The 14,497-nt window shown below is 43.6% G+C and overlaps 1 pseudogene; it reads left to right on the top strand.

The window, feature by feature from the left end:
* The first annotated feature begins 13,537 nt into the window (after positions 1 to 13,537).
* Positions 13,538 to 13,999, top strand: LOC128598801 (histone H3-like; annotated as a pseudogene).
* The last annotated feature ends 498 nt before the right edge of the window (positions 14,000 to 14,497 follow it).

Here is a 14,497-nt window from a genome sequence, read left to right as displayed (position 1 = left end):
ACAAAAATCCCTAGCTCATAAATGCAGTTTAAAGAATTCCGTTCTGGAGAAAACATTAGCATCTCGTTAATGTTCATGTGTTACTTTACCTCTGAGCTATTCCTCCATAGACCCCAAAATCTCAGTAATCCTTTGAATCAAACAAAACCATCCCCAAGTGAAAGTAATAGATTTAGGAAAGCATTTTCTTCAACTTCTGCTCAAACTCTTGCTTGCCTTGAACCATTTCCATGGTTCAGGGTGTAAGGTTCTTTAGCACCATTTCCAGTTACCCTCCTTCTACGCGGCACTTAGTCACAGGCTGCCTTGGGCTTCCCCTTGCCGTTGTTTCTTTAGCTGAGAAAGGATTTTCTTTGAGTTCCCGCAAGGAGGAACAGGGTTAACATATGCCCTTGCCTCTAAATGGTAAAGCTGAACACTTGTCTAGGCAACTCAAGCACGAGGAGAGTCCTGGGCCTGCCCCCCCAGCCAACACCAGGTTTGGTGATGTCAGTATATGAATGTGAAATCTGCTAAGCTCTGTTTAGGCCACCAAGTAAGTAACTCACAACCAGGTTTCAACTTTCCTTTCTAGGTTGTCTTGAGTTTATTGTAAGAGAGCATTCTGAAGAAAAAACAGATGATAAAGCTTCTTCAGGAAGCTGGTTTCATATGGTGGTTTAGATTTAAATAGTGATTGTCTAGCACCATTTGAAATCAGTGTTCTTGGGGGAGACCAACTGCGCTGCCAAAACAAAAGAAACAAATGAGACAGCCCTGGAATATTTGAAAGCAAAGACGAGCTGGCTGTGAGAACCCGCCTCATGATGTAGCTGACCCACTCCATACCTCTGCCAGTGATGGTAGATATGTAACAAGTTACCAGTCAGCCCTCTGCTTCTGTGGATTCAACCAACCATGATAGAAAATATATATATATTTTTTTTTTTTTTAACCATTTGACACATTTTTATCACAGGATAGAAAATATTTTTAAAAATTACGTCTGTACTAGACATATACAGACTTTTCCCCTTGTCATTATTCCCTAAACAGCACAGTATAACAACTATTTATATACCATTTGCATTGTATTAGGTCTTATCAGTAATCCAGAAATGACTTGTAGTAACAGGAGGCTGTGCATAGGTTATATGTGTATGCACTTAACTGTACCATTTTCAGGAACTTGAGCATCATGTATTTTGGTATCCGTGGGAGGTCCTGGAACCAATCCCCCACCGATACTGAGGGATGACTGTAATAATGCAGGATGTCTCGTTAGAATTTTGTACTTGTTTATATAATAAACCTGCAGCACTCCATCTATAATACAGACTCTGTTGTACCTGGGTAGAGGGCCAAGTGTATAATGGATTTATTGAGTTTTGGTCACTCTCAACCCTTCCATCCTTCTGTGACCCCTTAGAGGATGACTGATTTCTTTTGGTGTTCAGAGTCAATATAATTTTCTAGCACCATCCGAAATCGGTTATAATGATTGGGGAAGAGCACCATGCAGCTGACTGGCCAGAGAAAATAACGGGTGACCTTTGGGGCCACAAAGAATTGAGAAAACAAATATAAAACAGAACTACTATAGTGATTTTTCTTCTTTCATGTTTTAAATCAAGATTCCTTGCCCTGAGTTACATGTGTTATAATAGTAACGAACAGTTAACTGTTAGTGCACTGCTGATGGTTATGTTTTAGAGAAATTCAGAACTTGTGGGATTTTTTTATTTCGTGATAGAGACCTACAAAATCTTACTAGGGAAAACTAATGACTGCTTCGGACGACTTGAAGGAGCAGTGAAGGAATCAGTTCTGCTCACAGTGAGAAGCTGCCTCAGCTCCTCTCTGATCTCCCCTCTTGCCTGGAGCTCATTCCATGGTTAACCAGATTGTTTTCTTACAAGGCAGTCTCAGGTTCAAGTGGGCTGGAAGTTAAACCGAACAAGGCATGTAAAGAATAATGGGACAGATAACTGGGTTTCTGCATCTAAGACAGAACTAAGTTAGCAAGTGTCAGTTTGGTTTAGAAAGCAAGGTAATGAAAGCTGGTTATACTTCAACTATTATCCTAAGTTGCCCCTTCTTCTAGAGGTGGAATTGTTAAATTGAAAACAACACTGAATTTTCTAGGTCCACAGGGAAAAAAAAATCTTGAGACTTTTTGTTGCTCCACCCCCATCCATGGGTGCTGCCCCTGACACAGGTACTGCTGTGGACAGGCCCTCCTGCTGCCACCTGCTGTCTCAATGTGGTACCCTGGAGAAATGAGGGGTACTGAGTGGGATCCAGGCCTTGTCCTTCCATTTCCTCTCTGGCCTGGAGAAAGGCACACAGCTTAACAATCAAGAGATAGTATCTACCCTGAGTTGGAAAGCTTTTCTGCCCTCTCACACCCTTCCTGCCTTTTCCCTCCTACTTAGCATTTGTCTAGGAAAGGCCTTTTCTCCTCAGGGCTAAGACATGCAATTTGTAGCCAAAACATCCTGTCTTACCACACAGATCAAACCAGAATGAGGATCATTTCACCACTTCTTTTTGTGTCCTACAGTTATTATCCCCCTCCCCCCACAAATTCTGTCTTTTGCCTTCTTAATTACTCTCTATTTTCCCCGAATAATCTTATTTATTCCCTTGATTCAAAATAATCCCTTTGTGCTGATTTCTCTCAAAACAGAGTTCTAGCCTCAGATATTCTCCCATAACTCTTGATTGCCATGTTTTTAAAGGCTCATACGTAGTTTCACCAGCTCGTCTACACTGATCTCAGTTTAATATGCTAAACCCATAGCTGTGTCTTCTCTCAAAGCCACCTCTTCCTGCTTTGGGTGGGGCACTGTGAGAGTGATTGCCTCCTCTTCCTCCCTTACCCACATCCATACTTGTAACTACCACCTTAGAGACCATCTCTTTCTCCGCATCTTCCCAAGCCTGCAGACGGCTTTGGGCCCCACCCCTCACAGGTGGTCCAGCTTTTATGTAGCTACTAGAGATCCTTGTAAAATGCACAGAGGGGCTCGACACCCATAGCTCAGCTGCTAGGGCACCGGACCTACACTGGAGCTGGCAGGTTCAAATCCGGCAGGGCCTGCCAAACAACAATGACAACAACAACAACAAAAGGAGCTGGGCATTGTGGCAGACACCTGTAGTCCAGGCTACTTGGGAGGCTGAGGCAAGATAATTGCATAAGCCCGAGAGTTTGAGGTTACTGTGAGCTGTGACACCACAGCGTTCTACTGAGGGCCACACAGTAAGACTCTGTCTCAAAAAACAAACAAACAAAAAAATGCACACAGAACCCCATCCTATCTCCCTTGCCTTGTGCTGAAGTCTAGGTGTCATACCCTTCATGATCCCAACCAGCCTATGTCACCACATTCCAGCCACACTCTTCAAGGCCTATTTTTCTGAGCTCACCCAGATGCTTACTGTTGGGTATAGTCCCAGTATCTCCACATTGCCTAGCCTCTGTGTATTCTGTGTCCTCTGCCCAGATCTCCCCTTTCCACTGTAGCTGCAGCTGGGAACCTCCAACTCATCTGTCAGCCCCTGGCTCAGGTGTGTGCTTGTTTGGGAAGCTTGCTTGGTGTGGAGTCATGGAGCACTGGTGATAACTTGTTTCCCTGTGCTGCACCAGAGCCTGATGGCACTTGCCACAATGTGCTTTTCTACAAAATAGGAGATGTATTGAGTGGGTACATTCACTTGGTAGGCAGCCCTACCGGGCCCCATTGTCCCCACCTACAACTGATATTCATGCCCTGTGGGATCCCCTCCCCTGGATCATAGGCTGGATCTAGTGATGTGCTTCTAATGGATGGACACAGTAAAAGTCATAGAAGGTTATTTTTGAGATTAGATTACAGATAGACTGCTGTATTCTTGCTTGTTCTCTCTCTCTCTGTCTCTCTCCCTCCAGCTGCCACGTTGGGAACAGCACAGTGGAGAGGCCCTCATTCCACAAGGAAATAAAAGTCTTCAACCAGTAGCTTGCGGGAACCTGAGGTCTATAAGAGCCACGTGAGTGACCTTGGTGACTCCTCCCTCAAGGAGCCTAGAGATGACTACAGCTCTGGTTAAAACCTTGATGGCAGCCTGTGAGAGACCTAGCCCTGAGGACCCAGTTAAGCCATTCCCAGATTCCTGACCCACAGAAACTGTGACGTAATAAATGTTTGTTGGTGTAAGCCACCAAGTTTGTGGTAATTTGCCATTCAGCAAATAGGTAACTATTATTATTTTATTTTATTTTTTTTATTGTTGAGGATTCATTGAGGGTACAATAAGCCAGGTTACTCTGATTGCAATTGTTAGGTAAAGTCCCTCTTGCAATCATGTCTTGCCAATAGGTAACTATTATAATACAGCTTATAATGTCCATAGCTAGCCTCAAACTTTCTGCCTTCAATATCTTAATTTTTGTAGATAAACTTTTTGGGGGAAATAATTACAGATTTACAAAAAAATCACAATAGCACAGAGAGTTCTTTCATACCTCTTACCTAGTTTCCTTTGTTGTCAGTATCTTGCAAAACCATGATTCCTTTATCCATAGTAAGAAACCAACCTTGGTACATTACTGTGAACTGACTTTATTTACATCTCACTAATTTTCCCACTGATGTCCTTTTTCTATTCCAGGATTGGTGTTATATTTTCAATAGCGTAATAGGTATCATGCTCCCAGGTACAACTCTGTGTGAGTATAGACAGAAGAAATACGTTTGCTAATAACATTTGGGAGATCTCTCCATAGATAATAAAGAAGTATTAGCAAAGTCTTTAATTACATGGTCTTATTTATACTCATTTGGAAAAATAAGAATTACAGTAATTTAACTGAAAATTGCTATTTTTATGAGATTACTGGGAGAAGGTGGGAGTGGTGCTAAATAAAAAATAAGCCCTTAACCAGTCAAAAATACTTATTAGAAGTCAAATATACTTATTAAAAGGCAGTGATATTTTAATAAATGGAAATTTTTTTTTTTTTTTTTTAAAGACAGAGTCTCACCTTATCGCCCTCAGTAGAGTGCTCACAGGTCACAGCAACCTCCAACTCTTGGGCTTAGGCGATTCTCTTGCCTCAGCCTCCCGAGTAGCTAGGACTACAGGCGCCCACCACAATGCCCGGCTATTTTTTTGTTGCAGTTTGGCCGGGGTTTGAACCTACCACCCTCCGTATATGGGGCCGGTGCCCTACCCACTGAGCCACAGACGCCGCCCAATAAACAGAAAATTTTGTGTTTGTATTTATTAATAAGCGCATCAAGTATTACCCAAGATTCAGAGATGGTTATTTTGCACTATTTGTTGGCTCACATTAATTTTTTATGTAATATGCAAATACTTAATTTTCTTATAACTATATAAATTGGAAATATTCAACAAAGAATACTAATTTCCTTTTTTCTTTTCTTTTTTTTTTTTTTTTGCTGGGGCTGGGTTTGAACTTGCCACCTCCGGCATATGAGACCGGCGCCCTAGTCCTTGAGCCACAGGCGCCGCCCCTAATTTCCTTTTTTCTAAATTTCTTTCTTCTTCTTTTTTTTTTTTCAGAGACAGAATCTCCATAGAGTGCTGTGTTGTCACAGCTCACAGCAACCTCCAACTCCTGGGCTTAGGCGATTCTCTTGCCTCAGCCTCCTGAATAGCTGGGACTACAGGCACCTGCCACAACACCCTGCTACTTTTTGTTGCAGTTTTGGCCGGGGTTGAGTTCAGACCCACCACCCTTGGTATATGGGGCCAGCACCCTACCCAGTGAGCCACAGGCACGGCCCTAAGCACTTTCACAAGACATTACTACCCATAATACTGGGTTTTTTGCTCTTCTATATTTTAAAATGAAAGTGTCAAATGACAAAAAAACAGGCTGTTAAGTTTGCTGAAGAACTGCATGCATAAATCCTAACATTTTGAGATTAGTTTATAATTCATTTCTCTTGTGCCTAAAAATACCATCTTGGCTATTCAGAATGATGACAGAACTCAAATACTGTGGAAATTATTATTTATTTTTGAGACAGAGTCTCATTCTATCACTCTAGATAGAGTACTCTGGCATTGTAGTTCACAGTAACCTCAAACTCTTGGGCTCAAGTGATTCTTTTGCCTCAGCCTCCCGAGTAGCTGAGATTACAGGTGCCTGCCACACCGCCACCTTATTTTTCTATTTTTAGTAAAGATGGGGTCTCACTCTTGCTCAGGCTGGTCTCGCACTCCTGAGCTCAGACAATCCACCCACCTTGGCCTCTCAGAATGCTAGGATTACAGGCATCAGCTACTGGGCCTGGCCTTTATGGAAATTATAAATTATCAAAGGCTGAAATTTAATATATGGTCATATGCTTGCTACAGCAGAAGAATGCATATGTTACAGAGATTTTGTTAACAACTGCTATTTAACTGAAAATAAAATGGAATCTGTATACTATATATATAGAATCCATTACACAGTGTTCTTTACAGTTTTTACTACTGAGGTAAAATTCACATAACATAAAAATCACCATTTTGACCATTCTGAAGTGTGTAGTTTGTTGGTTTTCAGTACTTCTGCAGTGTTGGGCAATCATTACCACTCTAATTGTGGCATGTTTTTATCACCCCTGAAAGGAACCCGGTACCAATTAGATAGACACTCCTCATTCCCCCTCCTGGCAAAACCTACTTTCTACAGATTTACATATTCTGGACATGTGACGTGAAGGGAATCAGGCAGTAAGTGGCCTTTTCCTTCTAGCTTCTTTCACTTGGCAGGATGTTCTCCGGGCCAGGTTATCAGCACTTCGTTCCCTGTTATGGCTGGGTAATAATTCCCTTGTATAGATAGGCCACAGTTTGTTTATATGCTTACCGGTTTGATTGGCATTTGAGTTGTCTTGTTTTTTAAGTGTAAACTTCTGCCTCTGTCAATGTAACATACCCCATAGATGAACACGTCACATGGCTCTGAGCCCTGCAGTGACAAACAGCCACCCTCTCTGCCTACCCCTGTTCTCCTACAGGCAGCCACTTTCAACTAATTTATATCTGTTCTTCTGATTATAGCCATTTTAAAATATTCATATCACTATGTCTTCATTGTGGCTTTATTTTATAAATTTTTCTCCTATGGGAAATAAGGATTTGGTTCTAACATCACCACCACCACCACCACCACCTGTATACCTTCACAATTCAGTTATAGTGTAATTTTATTAAATCAAGAATTAGTATTGATTATATAGATATTCGTGACTGCCTAACCACATAGTTTTACATTTCCTTTTAAAACTTTTTACAGATTCTCGGCGGCACCTATAGCTCAGTGAGTAGGGTCCAGCCACATACACTGGGGCTGGTGAGTTCACCCAGCCCGAGCCAGCTAAACAATGACAACTGCAACAACAACAAAAAGTAGCTGGGCATTGTGGTGAGTGCCTGTATGGTGAGTACTCTACTTGGGAGCCAGAGGCAAGAGAATCCTTTAAGCCTAAGAGGTTGAGTTTGCTGTGAGCTGTGACACCACAGCACTCTAACCAGGGCAACAGCTTGAGACTCTGTCTCAAAAAAAAAAAATAAAACTTTTTATAAATTCTAAAATGAGTAATTTCATCATTTTAAAAATTTCATTTTTAAAAATTTCCCTGTTCTTAACAATTCTAGTTCCTAATCTTTACTTCAGAACTAGAACATTCCTCCTCAGGTGGTGCCTGTGGCTCAAGGAGTTAGGGCACCAGCCCCATATACCAGGGGTCGCGAGTTCAAGCCTGAGCCTGGCCAAAACTGCAAAAAAAAAAAAAAAAAATAGAACATTCCTCCTCACCCCCAGCCCACTGTCCCTTTTGTGTGTGTGGATGTGTTCTTCCTTCAGTAGTTTCCAGAGAAAGGATGACAGGAAGGTAATTTTTTTGGTTTTTCACTGTACTCATTTTGATAATTTCCCTAGTTATAGATTTCCTGAGAGGAAAATAAAAATTCCCCTTAGACTTTTGTTTTCTAGCTCCCAGAGTTATTGATGAATCTGATAGAATGCTGATTTCTGGCCCTTTTTCTCTGAAAGCTTTTAGGAGTTTCTTTTTATCCCTTCTGTTCTTTAAATTTCCTAAGTGTGGTAGAGTCCTTCTTTATTTCTCTGGCTATGCACTTAATAATCCTTTCATTAAGGAGATTTATATCTTACAACTCTAACAAACTCCTGTTATTCCATAGATAATTTCCTTTCCTCCTTTTCACTCTTTGTTTTCAGAACCATTTCTCATACGTTGAACCTCCTGGATTAACTCATGTTTCTTACTTTTTCCCCCTTTCCAGTTTTCTGTTACTCTTTATCTTGTTCTATCTTCTGGAAAAATTCTTATAGATATTTCCAAAACTTCACCCTCAATTCTTATTTCCACTAGTATATTTTTAATATTTGAGAGGGGTTTTTCTTAGCATTTTTTGTTGTTGTTGTTTTGAGAAATGTTTCTGAGGATGGACTGAACCCTAAGCCCTCCTTTTTAGTATGATACCCAGTCCTCCCTTGGCCGTGCCTAATGTCTCTAAGCCCAGAGCTTCTCTGGGTCAAGCTCTCTAGAAACGGAAACATGTTGAGGAGTTGGGGTGTGGGTGGGGAGAGCAAAGACTGGAGTTTCGCTGCACTGGTATGCTTGTACCTCACAGACTCCTGCTTTCAGCCCCACCTGTGTCTTCAGCGGCGGCTGCACCTCTAGCTCCTTCCTGTTCGGCCCAGGAATCAGACTGCTTACCGTGGGCTTTCTCCTCTGGGGTCATTGTCAGCTTTTCCTGCTGTGCTAAATTGAGTTACCGCGTGTCTGCTCATTTGCTAAGATTGAGTTGACAGCTCTCATCTGTCTCTCTGCATGCTCCATTCTCTTTGTCTTTACTGGTTTATGTTTACTCTGTCATCGTGTTAGTGAGATTTCAGAAGGAGAAAAGCAAATGTTCACCGGGTTTGACTAAAAGATTTTGAGATACATTAAATAGTATGATACAGTATGAAGAGCTCAGTCGGGTGACCTGGGTCTGGTTTCAGCCCATCTTATTTGACTTTTTATGGAGCCCAGTTTCTTTCTCAAAAACATGTTGATCCTATTGGGCTCCCTTTTAATACCCTAAGGGTAAGCTATGGCCCCTTTCTCTTAAAAGAAAAAAAGACAAATGCATATACATAAAAAATTGAATGTAACATTTTAGAAGGGTCAGCAGTCTGCCAGCTCGTCCATAAATCCTCTGAGGGGAGGGGCTGGGCATGGTGACTCACACCTGTAATAATAGCACTTTGGGAGGCTGAGGTGGCTGGATCACCTGAGCTTAAGAGTTCAGTGGGCGGCGCCTGTGGCTCAACTGGTAGGGCGCTGGTCCCATATGCCGTAGGTGGCGGGTTCAAACTCAGCCCCGGCCAAAAACACACACACACACAAAGAGTTCAAGACCAACCCGACCTAGAACAAGACCCCATCTGTAAAAAACAATAGCCAGGCGTTAATGGGCGGGCACCTGTAGTCCCAGCTTCTTGAGAGGCTGAGGCAAGACAATCACTTGACCCAAGAGGTAGAGGCTGCAATGAGCTATGATGATGCCAGGACACTCTACCGGGGACAACAAAGTGAGACGCTGTCTCAATAAATAAATAAATAAAAAGTTAACAAAATTATTTTCCAACGTATTATTTATTAGGAAACCAAAAATGCTGAAGAGTCCAGGAGATAGTCTGAATTCAATTCAGTGAGGCCAGAGGCTTCAAGACTTAAATGGCCTGATAGCTGAAACATGGCTAGTGAGAGGAGAGTGACCAACGATCAAAGAAACCCTCTCTCATCTGCTCACCATGGAAAACGCAGGAAGTCAGGGCAAGACCTCTCGGCAGAGGCCCAGTCAGCAGGCATCCAGCACAGTCCAAGGTGTGTGTGCTGGGCTCTGCCTGACTCAGTGTACTCTCATAGCTATGCATTGAGTAGTGACGTCAAGAAGAAGCCAAACTTGGGCGGTGCCTGTGGCTCAAGGAGTAGGGCGCCGGTCCCATATGCCGGAGGTGGCGGGTTCAAACCCAGCCCCGGCCAAAAAAAAAAAAAAAGAAGCCAAACTCAAAACAGTAACAAGGTGATAGCATTGCTGTGTACACAAGTGACACTACATTATTTTTGGTCTTTATTTTCAGCTGTGTAGGACCTAAAAGGGACCATTGCTTCTGAGATTCTGTGCATGCTTATACTTTCTGACAAAGGAGCAAAATGACTTTGTTAGGGCTCCAGGGAAGTGACTGGCAAACAGAACTGTCTTTTTTTTTTTTTTTTTGTAGAGACAGAGTCTCACTGTACAGCCCTTGGTAGAGTGCCGTGGCATCACACTGCTCACAGCAACCTCTAAGTCTTGGGCTTACACGATTCTCTTGCCTCAGCTTCCTGAGCAGCTGGGACTACAGGCGCCCGCCACAACGCCCGGCTATTTTTTGGTTGCAGTTTGGCCGGGGCTGGGTTTGAACCCGCCACCCTCGGTATATGGGGCCGGCGCCCTACTCACTGAGCCACAGGCGCCGCCCAACAGAACTGTCTTTTCTATTGCTCCAAGGAATGAGGAGGATTCGATTTTTGCTGAGGTCAGGAGGAATTGTTAAAGGAAGTATCTTTACCGACTGGCTTCCAAAAAATTAGTGCAACAGTACACTTAACAGGCCTTGATGTCTGGACCAGAAGCAAGCTGAGGCCATCCCTGCTGTCGGTGTCTTCTTGACATCTGGTTGAGGCTTCTTGGAGCCCCTGATGTCCTGCCACAGTGGGAGCATCATTGGGTAGGTGGAAGCTACACCTTTAACCTTGGTGCCACCTTCCTTTGCCTGCGTGATTGAGTTAACCCTCTTCTTCCTTTTCCATGTGCTTTTCTAGACAATTAAGTCTGCTGAATTTGATTTATTTTATATGGGGTTTAGTTAAAGCAGCTACCCAGCCAATCATTGCTTTAAAAAGAGACATGGAGGCTCCGCGCCCATAGCTCAGTGGTTAGAGCGCTGGCCACGTATACCAAGGCTGGCAGGTTTGAACTCAACCCAGGCCTGCTAAATAACAAGGCTACTGCAACAACAGCAAAAAATAGCTGACGTTGTGGTCGGTGCCTATAGTTCCAGCTACTTGGAAGCCTGAGGCAAGAGAATCTCTTAAGCCCAAGAGTTGGAGGTTGCTGTGAACTGTGACGCCACGGCACTCTACCAAGGGCGACATAGTCAGACTCTGTCTCTAAATAAATAAATAAATAAATAAATAAAATAAAATAAAAAAGAAAGATATTAGGATGGATTTTTTTAAACAACATCTGCTTCCATTCTATAGCTGGTAAAATGGAGGCAGCAGAAGGGACAGCAGTTTTCTTAGGACCTCAGTGGGTGGCTGAGGGCTGGGCAGAAGGAGCTCCAGCATTTCTCTAGTCTATTCTGTCTGGGTATAATGACCACCCCTTCTAGAGGGCTTTGATTTTTTTTCCCCAAGAATGGAACTTAGAACTCCATAGAAATTGTGTTTTGTTGTAAGTTGACCAGAGATATTTTGGCATCGATTTTTAATTCCTACCTGCTCCTGTTTCTGGAGCAGGTCCACACCCCCCATTTACTCTCTCATCCTTAAGGGCTGAGGAACAAACTGTAGCCAGCTGTTTTCAAGCCACCCTGTTTTGAAAAGGCTTTTTCTACTCAGGTGGCCTTGTGCCGAATGGCCAGCCCTTCCATTGCATGGAAACAATAGATATTGCCTTACAAGAGGATGTGCTGGCACTCCCTTGGTATGTGGGTGCGGCCAGGAAGCTTTGGGCCAAACTGTGCTGTCTTAGTCTAAAGCCAGAAGAGTTAGCGGCAGTGGGTACATAACCCTTCCTCCTGGGAGGGAAAGGGGTCTGTAGGTGGACAGGGACCGTGCTGTCAAAGAGGAGGAGGAATAGCTTGGTGATGCTTCTACCATGTCTATGAATTCTGCTTCACTGACAAAAGTCCACAAAATCATATGGCCCTGTACCAATCTGTATCAACCCTGAACATGTTGGACACCACCCACTGTGGGTTGGGCAGAAGATGGCACAGGCCTAGCAGGGGTTTTGTAACCAGTACCGTGCCAGAGGCTTGATGCAGCAGGAGGTGACAGGACAAAGGTATCAGAGTGTGCCAGTTGGGTGCCAGCCTTCTTAGCTGTCAGAACTGGCCTTGGAAAAAAAGGACAGCCGTCGGGTATACTTTTGTAGGAGGCATTTTTACTCTGCAAACAACTGCCTCTCCCTTCCTTCCTGTGACTGAGCAGGCCAGAGGGGAAGGTCAACGGCAGGCAGAACAAGGACAAAGGCATAAAGTATGGTCTGTACGCAGACCCTTGTTCTACTCCTAGTTCACGTACTTTCTATACATGTTTTTAAAAAACCAAAACATTAGAGATTTGGGTAGGAAAGAGGCCAGAAGAAATGTAGATGAACAAAGTTTCAATAACAAGTCAACAGATAAGAGATGTTTGGGGGGACTCTGTGAGTGACTTTGAAATAGCCTTGGGGAATGTCCTGATGCCACACCTTGAGCATGGGGAAAAATCCACTAGTTTCTATATAGAAGATAGTCAATCGCAGTACCTTGTTGAAATGTTTGGACAGTGAAGTGACAGTATCGATAAAGAGAAAAAAAGAGCTTGTGGACATGAGCATGATGACCTTTTTTATTTGAAGATGCTGTGGGCAAGAAAGAGGGACTGAGTTCTGAGTCCCTGGATGAGCTTTGCCTGAGCTCAACCTCTATTCTCAGCAGCAAGAGTTCCTCAGTGTTGTGGACTGTGAGGTCTGCTGAGTGGTCAGAGTGTTCTGAAAGACCAGGACACCCGAGGAGCTACTTTGCCTTCTGGGGTACAATGTGAGGAAGAAGTTGTTCCCCTTTCCTACAGTAGCTCAGCAATGCTCCAGGCACTGTCTAGGCACCTTACAGGGCTTCCTTGTAAGGGAACAACACAGATGTTGCCCGCCTTACATGCCCACCTTACATGGGCTCCCTGTAAGGTGCCTAGAACTGTGCTCCTCAGGCCATTCCCAAGATCCTCAAGATGTTGGTTTAAGCAGTTAAACTGGTGGCAAGTGCCATACTTTCATGCTGTTAATTCACTTGTTCTCCTAGACAAAGTTGATGTCTGGCCCCACATGACACACCTTCTCTCTGAAGTACCTTGTTAAGTTCTGAGATCCTAGGAGGGGTGGAGAAAATCTTGATGTTTAATTAGATGAAGGACCTGATCATGTTGCTGACTGGTGTTCTCCCAGGTCAGCCAGAGGAAAGGCTCACTGCATGGTTCGTCCCTCCTAAATAAATTCCCACATATCCCTTTGTTTGTACCACCTCCGCACACTAATCCCTCTGCTTATTGTGTTTGAAGACAGCTGGTGGAGATAGAGCTGAAGTTTGTGTACATGGAGCAAATTAAACACTATCTGCCCCAACCTGCCTGTGCCTATCTTCTCACTAGTTGGCAATTCTTGGAGGAGACAATGCAGTCAAGTTCCCAAAAAGTAGGAGTTCCAAGATTCATGACTAGGATCTCATAGAGAAGTGGAATTCATCTCCAAAAACAGGTTTATGGGCCAAGTCTGTGTAGTCTCTATCTTAACATGGCACATACAAAGCATACCGCACGCAAGTCCACTGGTGGCAAAGCGCCACATAAGCAGTTGGCTACTAAGGCCCGCCCGCAAGAGTGTACCAGCCACTGGCGGTGTGAAGAAGCCTCACCACTATCAGCTGGGCACTGTGGTATTGCGCTACCAGAAGTCTACTGAGCTGCTTATTCACAAACTGCTGTTTCAGCGTCTGGTGCGTGAGATAGCACAGGATTTCAAAACAGATCTGCGCTTCCAGAGCTCGACAGTAATGGCGCTGCAGGTGGCTTACGAGGCCTACCGGGTGGGGCTTTTTGAAGACACAAAACTCTGTGCTATCCATGCTAAGAGAGTGACAATCATGCCAAAAGATATCCATCTGGCATGCCATATTTGTGGAGAGAGAGCATAAAATTATTTCACTATGGTTTATTCAACTCAAAAAGCTCTTTTAAGAGCCATTAAAAAAAAAAAGGTTTATGACTGACCAGACTCCATCAACTCCAATATGTCTGCCCTTAGCCTGAAATGGCAAGTGAATGGGAAGTCAGGCCCAGATCTGAGTACATTGGAGAACTCTTTCTGGTCAGGGTATAGATTGGAATAGACCGCTTTCCCGTCACTGTTCATTGAACATGTGGCATCTCTAGTAACACACATGGTACATTCTGCTTTGCATTAGGGTCACTCGTATTCATGGTTTTCTCACCTAGTAAGGCTGTGAACTTCTTGCCTCAGGGTCCGTATTTCCAGCACGTGCCCAGCATAAAGTAGGCACTCTGTGTGGAATCAAATTGGTGTGAAAAGTACCATTTCCTACAAATTCTGTGGGATTCTGGAGTTCTAGCACACAGCAAAGCTTTATGTCAGCATGTTTGCTGGATGTCCACAGTGAAGCAGCACATTGCTG

Source organism: Nycticebus coucang, chromosome 11, assembly GCF_027406575.1.
Source record: "Nycticebus coucang isolate mNycCou1 chromosome 11, mNycCou1.pri, whole genome shotgun sequence".
In the NCBI taxonomy this organism is placed as follows: domain Eukaryota; kingdom Metazoa; phylum Chordata; class Mammalia; order Primates; family Lorisidae; genus Nycticebus; species Nycticebus coucang.
The sequence above is the reverse complement of the archived record's forward strand: the minus strand, read 5'-3'. Positions and strand labels throughout refer to the sequence as shown.